Below are 8084 nucleotides of genomic sequence, written 5' to 3' on the forward strand. Positions count from 1 at the left end.
TTGGAAACTGTGCTGTACATCCTCATGGGTCCCTGGGTGTTTTGTGGATGTATATTCTTTTTCCCCAGGAAGGGATTTTCTCATCTGCCTTTATAGGTTTTCCAAAGCCACTGTCATACTTCAGGGTTTTTTTGCAAAAAATACATATCTGAAGTCCCCTTCATGAGTAAGTAAGCCATTCCCTGCCATGAAAGGGGGCACCAGGGGTGCCTGAGTAGCTCAGTCCATTGAGTGCCTGACTCTTGTTTTTGGCTCAGGTCATGATCTCACAGTTCGTGGGTTCGAGCCCCGCATTGGGCTCCATGCTGACATCGAGGATCCTCCTTGGGATTCTCTCTCTCTCTCTCTCTCTCTCTCTCTCTCTCTCTGTCTCATTCTCTGCCCCTCCCCCACTTGCTCTCTCTCAAAATAAATACATAAACAAAAAAATCTATAGGTTCTAGAGATTAAGATATAGAAACATATCTTGGGGTCCACCATTCAACCTCTTACAGTGATCATGTTACAAAACTTGATGACACAGCAAAGAATACGTTTATTGTTCTAGCACAAAATCTTGTGAGGAAAGAATTTCAAAAGCAACATTTGAAGAGTTCATCCTTGTTTTTAGTTGATGATTGGTACTCATACCTAAGTTTACTAAATATAGGATACAATACATCAGTGACTCTAAGAATGTGGTGCTAGGACTCTGATTTATTCTGCTGATAACAGAAGTGTGAAAAAAAGGCATATGCATAAGAAATACTACCGGTATTGCTTTCCAGAGTATCCTCCTGCCCCCTCCCCCAATGGCAATACTCCTTCTTTCATTTGGTGATTCATTCAAAACATCTGTTGAACCCCAACTATATACTAGACACTATTCTAGGTCCTGAATACAGGTGAGCAAGAGAGCAAGATCTCTACCCTCATGGACTTATAGTCTATAGTCTAATAACCAGTAATTAGACTATGATAACCAGTAACCATTGTTTTTCCTAGTACAGCATAAATAATAAACAAATCAGGGAGTCCACCCTCCCATCATCTGCTCTAAATCCCCTTACAAAATTCTCTTAGTCTTGCCCATGTTCAACGGTCTATGGTGGCAAAGTTTACATAATGACTCGGCTGAGTCATGTTTAGAGGCCTTCAAAACCTAGCTTACCTCTCCGCAGCCAAATTTCTAACTAGTTCTTTAAGCCATGACAAATAAATTGGTTGAACGGAAATAATAAAGGCGGATCAAAGCTATTTATTAATTAGCCAAAGGAAATTCAGGAAATATAAATAGAAGGCAGAGCTCTTGTCCCTGCAGAAAGACATAATTTAAATCACAAAGAAAACATGCAGGGGGAACACATGAATGAGCATCAATTTAGAATTCTAGGACTATATGCCATTCTGTTCTAGGCATGAAGGATAAAGCAACGAAGTAGGTAATGTCCCTGCCCTGGTGGGTCTTCCATTTCAGTGGGAGACAAAAGCAAGAAGTAAATGATCAAATAATTATGTAATACGATGTCAGAGGTTAAGATGAAAAATTAAGTAAGGTCAAGAAACACTGTTGGTTGGGGGATGCTATTTTATAAAAATAAATCTGAAAAGGATACGCGGTGTACAAAGCACGAAGCATGAAAAAATATCTGGGAGAAGACAGTCTCAAGGGGAGACACAGACCATAAACCATGGCTGACATTTCAAGAACCAGAACAAAGACACTGAGGACAGAGGGGAATGCGTGGAGAGCCAAAGCCAGATTTTGTAGAGTTTTTTAGGTCATGGTAGGGATTCCATCTGAAGACCTCTGTCCACCAGGAGCTGCATCATCCAGGTGTCGGGTCCTCTTGTATTCCTTTGCCAATTCTTTCAAAAGGTATTGTTTTGATCTTCAATCTGAGAGCAGGAGAACAGATGTTAAAAACATAGGTCATAGTCTACCATTAATGGAGTCAATTATAGGAGCGCCACTGGAGAGTTTGATTTTGAGGTATGGATTATTATCCTCTCCCACTTTCTTATCTCCAAATGCCTGCACTGGTAGTTCATGGAACAGAGAGAGACATCAGCCTTGATGAGCTGTACTTCTGTTCAGAGGGTTCCTACTTCTCAGGTCCTCATTAGTTTTTAGGTACGTTCTAAAAACTATTTGCGGATAATGTGATTAGTCAGATTCATTAGTCAGATTAATCTTCAGACAACAATCACTTGATGTATGACATTTCTATTTGAAAGATAATAAAATTAAGTTTCAGGGAGGGCTGGTTACCATTCCAGTGTCACCCAACAGGACTGTGGAAGAGGTCTCAATACAGAGAGCTCTGCTTCCCACACCAGGAGCTCTAGATGTTTCAAAGTATGAGCAGCATGAGTGGTTGGATCCAAGTACACATCACTCAGGGAGAGGCTGACAGTTGTAATTACTTTAGGAAATGACAATAAAATACTACCAGCTGGAAAATGCACTTAAAAGACTTGAGAAAAACACCTTAGGGGAATTTTTTTTTCTGTAAGTGATTTTGTACCTTATCGGACCCCATAGACCCCTTTTATAATAAATATTTCGTAATGTCCCTTTTGCTACTCCGAAATAAAATTTACAGATGATATAACCTCCTGGTGGTTTGTAAAATGGAGAGAAGTTCTAGTCCCAGATAATGATAAACAGGTTTTTCACCTACATCAATGTCCTAGGGGACATATGCAAGTTGGGTAGGATTTTGCAAAGTTGTATATAGAACATGGGTCAGCCCTTTTTCATTCAAGAGTTTCCCACACAGGGCAAAGTGATGAGTGTCCCAACCCTCGCCCACTGTACCAGTAGTGTCCCCAGTCGTCCTAATTCCCAATTTCCTAAACTCCCCCCTATGTGACACTACATTCCACGTCAAAGTTCTTTCCCTTTGATAATTAGTCTATTTGCCCTATATGAGAAAGCTGGAACATTTACGGTTAACCATTTGTAAGGGGTTAATGGTGGCTCCCAAAAAGGTACGTGAATGTTCTACCTCCTGGAACCTGTGAATGTGAGCTTATTTGGAAAAAGGATCTTGACAGATGTAATTAAAGAATTTGAGCCGAGACCATTCTGGATCATAAAAGTGGGGCCCTAAACCCAATGACGAATGCCCTTATAGGAGAAGAGAAGACACAAATAAGAAGAGAAGGCCATGTAACAACAGGCAGAGATTGGAGTTCTGCTCCCAATAAGCCAAGGAATGAGAAGAGCCATCAGAAGCTTCAACCTTAGAGCTTTGAGAGGAAACAAAGCCTTGCTGACACCTTGTTGGACTTCTGGTCTCCAGCACCATGAAGGCCCTCAAAGAGCCCTGAGCTCTCAGCAGTCTTTGAGACTAGCCTTCTGCTGAAAAGAGCTACCTTGGGGCGCCTGGGTGGCTCAGTCAGTTAAGTGTCCGACTCTCGATTTCGGCTCAGGTCATGAGCCCCACGTTGGCTCAATACTATGAGCAATAGTACTGTGCTGAGCACGGAGCCTGCTTAGGAGTCTCTGTCTCCCTCCTTCCTTCCCTCTCTCTCGCTCTTTCTAAAAAATAAAATAAAATAAAATTTGAAAAGAGCTGCCATAACCCAGCTCGTGTCCCTTCTACACCGGAGCACAGATTGGCATAGGAGACAGAGTCTGGCTCCCTTGCTCCAGCTTGCGACCACTGGGAAGAGCTATCTCAGTTGCAGAGCCCCCTGTGAAGTTGGCTCAGGCCTTTCTTGAATCTGAATCACATCTGCTAACTTCTCCCTCTGCTTAATCCTACTTTCTTCCTTTCCCTCTACAACCGATCCCAAAAGAACTCCCTAATTTAAACACACACACACACACACACACACACACACACACACACACACACTATGCAGTGTCTTCCTCAGATCTGCGTTTCAGAGAATGTAAGCTGCAACACAGACTCACAGGTCTTTTCATACACAAAGATTAGTGGGTAGAACCACATTTGAAAGAATATTGAATGAACTGATTTCTTGGGTTCTTTTTTTTTTTTTTTTTTTTTTTTTGCTGTAAAAGTAATGGATTTTTGACTGAAATCCCCCTACTGCCACTAATGAAACAATCAAAATGCTGAGCAAATAAACTTAGGTTTGCCGGACACACATTTACAATATATTTGACACTGTAGTGCTTTTCAGTCAAAGGTTGTACCATCCGTATGAGGAGCTTTGGGAATTAGTAACAGCATTTTTTTACATAATTTTTTTTTAATTATTTTGAAAGAGAGACTGAGAGCGTGGGCTGGGGAGGGGCAGAGAGAGAGGGAGGGAGAGAATCTCAAGCAGGCCCTATGCTGTTAGTGCAGAGCCCAGTGTGGGTTCCCAGTCCATGAACTGTGAGATTCTGACCTGAGCCAAAACCAAGAGTTGGACACTTACCTGACTGAGCCACCCAGGCACCCCTGTAACAGCATTTTTGTGGTCACCATGACTAATAGTAATTAGTATTTGGTGTTGAGGTTCAGAGATGTTACACATCCAGGACTAATCAAAAGAGTCCCAAAAGTGGAGGGATCTTCTTTGCTGAAGAGAACATAACGAGATATAAGATACAGTCTTCTCTATCTGCCCTTATGGAGTTTATTTTTTAATCCTGGAAAAAGGAAAAGTGTACCAACAGGATATATATTATGTGATGATTAATTTTATGGTCAATTTGATTGGATCACAGGGAGGCCGGGAGTATTTGGCTAAACATCATTTCTGGGTATGTCTGCGAGGGCATTTCCAGATCAAATCAGTATCCGAATCAGTGGACTCAGTAAGTGGGCCCCTTCCTCAACATGGGAGGGCATCGCCCAATCTGCTGAGAACCTGGATAGAACAAAAAGGCCAAGGAAGGAAGAATCTGGAAGAATCTGGCTTCTCCCGCCCCATTGCTTGAGCTGCCATATCAATCTCGTTCTGCCATTGGTACCCCGTGGTACTCAGACCGAATGTCACCACTGGCTTTCCTGGGTCTCTCGTTTGCAGATCGTGGATTGTGGGACTTCGCAGCCAATTTCCTTACGATAAATCTCTTCCTATATATACCTGGTTGCTTCTGTCCTTAGCAAATCCTCACTAATTTATATTAATAACCAAATGGTTTGCATAGATGGTAAATACAAAAATGATTTAGAGGTTGAAAATATTATTACAATGGATTGGGGTGTGCAGGAAGAGCTACAAGACTTTAGAAATTGGCAAAAAAAAAAAAAACCCTGAATTTTTAGGGATCTAACTCATTGAGAACTTTGCGTCTCAAAATTCGGGTCTCATAACTTTGTGACAAGTTATATATGACTCTGCTAGTAATTGAGGAAGCCTAGATTTAAGCTCAGGGCTGTCTGATTCCAAAGCCTATTCATGCCCTCTCTGCTCTGCTGCTTTTATTTATGATATCTTAGTCTTTAAAACTCCCACATTCGCTTAACAGTGAACCTGTCCCCTCTCCAAATTGAAAAGTAATTGTTCTTCAGAGGAGACGTAACTCACTTCTGTTGGTCACTACAGAGGATGCTAGAGGCCAGCTCTCCCTAGAATGCACTGGCAGGAAGTGTCCAGCATCCAGTGTGGATGCTCCCGGATCCTGCCCCCAATGTCTCGGCAGGTATCTTCTGTGCCCATAGGTATCATGGTGCTGGAGAAATGGCCACGTGGGCCTGTTCTTCCTCACAGCTGGAAATCAAAGTCACCGTGGTGATTCCAGACGCCAGCTTCCCGCACTGCTATCCACCTGAATGGAAGAAAAAGAAGTTGCCGGAATAACAGGAAGAGCAAAGATGTCCGAGAGTGGGAGTATAACATACCATTAGGCCGTATTTTTAGGTTGTTAACTTAATGCCAGAAAGGCTATTTCCTCTTGAGCTGTGTTGCCTACTGAAGGTCTCCAGACACCAGGGAAACAGTCATGGGTTTGGTTAAGCTCCTGGAGAAACAGGAATCCTTTGCCATGGACGTGGTCTGCTTGCGTTGGAAATTTTGGCGTAAATAAAATAAAAACAGGACTACATATAAAAATAGCTAATTCCACCAAGTATTACTAAACTATCCTAAGTCTGTCAACAAAGGATTAAGAATAGAAACAAATATTTTGTCTTTTCTTCACTCACTCTTACTAAATTCTTATGGCTCTAAATCATTTTGCATTGGTCCACTCTCCTCCTTATGTCCCAAGAAACAGTTAACCCGTTGTTCTCACTCATTGGACGCGATTCTCAGGATTTTCCCAGTGGAATCACTGAGTGGAATCACTGAAGTCTGTGGAATTTGGGGGAGTAAAGACCCAAATTCTCCAGAGCCTTCACAACGAGCCAGCCCTCGGTCTCTCTCTCCCTTACTGGAAGTAGATTGGCCGGGATAAAGACATTGCCCTTTCTCCTGTGCCTGTCTCTTGGCCCTTTCTTAGTTTTCCTTACAAGACAGACGCTAGAAAGCTTCTGGTGCCCTCCAACACAGAGGCACAGAAGATAGTAGGTTATCTTCCCTTTTCACAGGTTTCCAGACAGCGTGTCACTTTGGAAAGAATCAAGTGACTTCTCTTGTCTTCACTCTCTAGATGCCATTAAGAGTTTGCTTAAACAGGGGCGCCTGGGTGGCGCAGTCGGTTAAGCGTCTGACTTCAGCCAGGTCACGATCCCGCGGTCTGTTGAGTTCGAGCCCCGCGTCAGGCTCTCTGGGCTGATGGCTCGGAGCCTGGAGCCTGGTTCCGATTCTGTGTCTCCCTCTCTCTCTGCCCCTCCCCCGTTCATGCTCTGTCTCTCTCTGTCTCAAAAATAAGTAAACGTTGAAAAAAAAAAATTAAAAAAAGAAAAAAGTTTGCTTAAACAAAGTCATGTAAATACCACATTTTTCTCCGCTGACAAGATTAAGCCTGGCAACGTGTTTTCACATATTAACAGCTACCGTTACTTTTTGAGGCAGCTTGACCCTAGGAACAAATTCGAGCAAACACCAGGACAAGATTGTTGAAGTAAAGTTTAACAAAGTGTCTTTTTTTTTTTTTTTTAACAGATGTCTGGGGTTTCGCATCCTTTGCTATCTGTTAACTGACTTGGATGTAAGTAAATAAATTACATCAACAAATAATAAAAAGAAAAAAAAAGGAGTAAACATATTCGGGAAAAAAAAATACAAAACAAATCCTAAATCTGCATCCCTATGCAAGGACTACCTAATCATTCTGCAGATTCCCTGAGTTAATTCTCTCCACGAGCATCCACCCATATGTGTTGCCAGGTTACAGAATGTCTGGTCCTTTGGAAGTTCCACACAAATGTCATTCACACCCGAGCATTTTGTGCCTCAGGAACTACAGGCAAGGCCGCATCATGAACGGGCTGGCTTCTTCGTGCATAGGCCATTCCTTAATACCCCCACCACCGTTCTCCCTACTTCTCTGCCTTGGAGTGATGGGCACACTCTCCCCCTGTTATCAGCAGAATAGTTCTTTATTCGGATCCTGGAGGCTCATCTCCTTTCCAGGCGTGGCTTTAAATAAGCATCTTCCCAGCCATGGCGCATCTCAGTCGATAAGGAAACCTGTACCTGCTATTACAAAAGTAAAGATCCTCCAACTCACTGTAAAAAGTCGAGAGGGTTCCGTGATGGGAGTGTCTGGGTATCCCCGTGTGAAGTTGAGCCACGTGATTCCGTTGTATAAAACTGGATTACCCAGGGGCACCCGGGTGGTTCAGTCAGTTAAGAGTCTGACTCGTGATATGGGCTCAAGTCCTGATCACACGGTGTGTGAGACAGAGCCCCGTGTCAGGCTCTGGGCTGACAGTGCGGAGCCTGCTTGGGATTCTCTCACTCCCTCTCTCTCTCTCTCTCTCTGCCCCTCCCCCACTTGAGCTCACTGTCTCTCAAAATAAATAAATAAAGATTAATTTTTTTTTTTTAAAAGACTGGATTATACAAATGGAAGGTGTGTCCTCTTCGGGGCTATAAAACATTTCTTCCACCAGTCTGTCACAGCATCTGTAACTCCCAACTTTGTTTATATATATATTATTATATATGTTAGTATATATTATACTATGTATAATACTATGTATTATACTATGTATAATATTATATATGTTAGTATATATTATACTATGTAT

General features: G+C 42.4%; 1 long non-coding RNA gene across 1 annotated transcript in view; it reads right to left on the reverse strand.

The window, feature by feature from the left end:
* Positions 1 to 676: 676 nt before the first annotated feature.
* The window catches only part of LOC121029107 (uncharacterized), a 17157-nt gene continuing 9749 nt past the window's right edge, over positions 677 to 8084 (reverse strand). The window contains exons 2-3 of the long non-coding RNA XR_005789592.1: positions 5476 to 5716; positions 677 to 1878 (exon numbers count right to left, since the gene is read on the reverse strand). This is a non-coding gene — a long non-coding RNA (uncharacterized LOC121029107). The remainder of the gene's footprint in view (positions 1879 to 5475; positions 5717 to 8084) is intronic.

Source organism: Herpailurus yagouaroundi, unplaced genomic scaffold (genome assembly GCF_014898765.1).
Source record: "Herpailurus yagouaroundi ecotype Mexico unplaced genomic scaffold, PumYag 139, whole genome shotgun sequence".
NCBI lineage: Eukaryota > Metazoa > Chordata > Mammalia > Carnivora > Felidae > Herpailurus > Herpailurus yagouaroundi.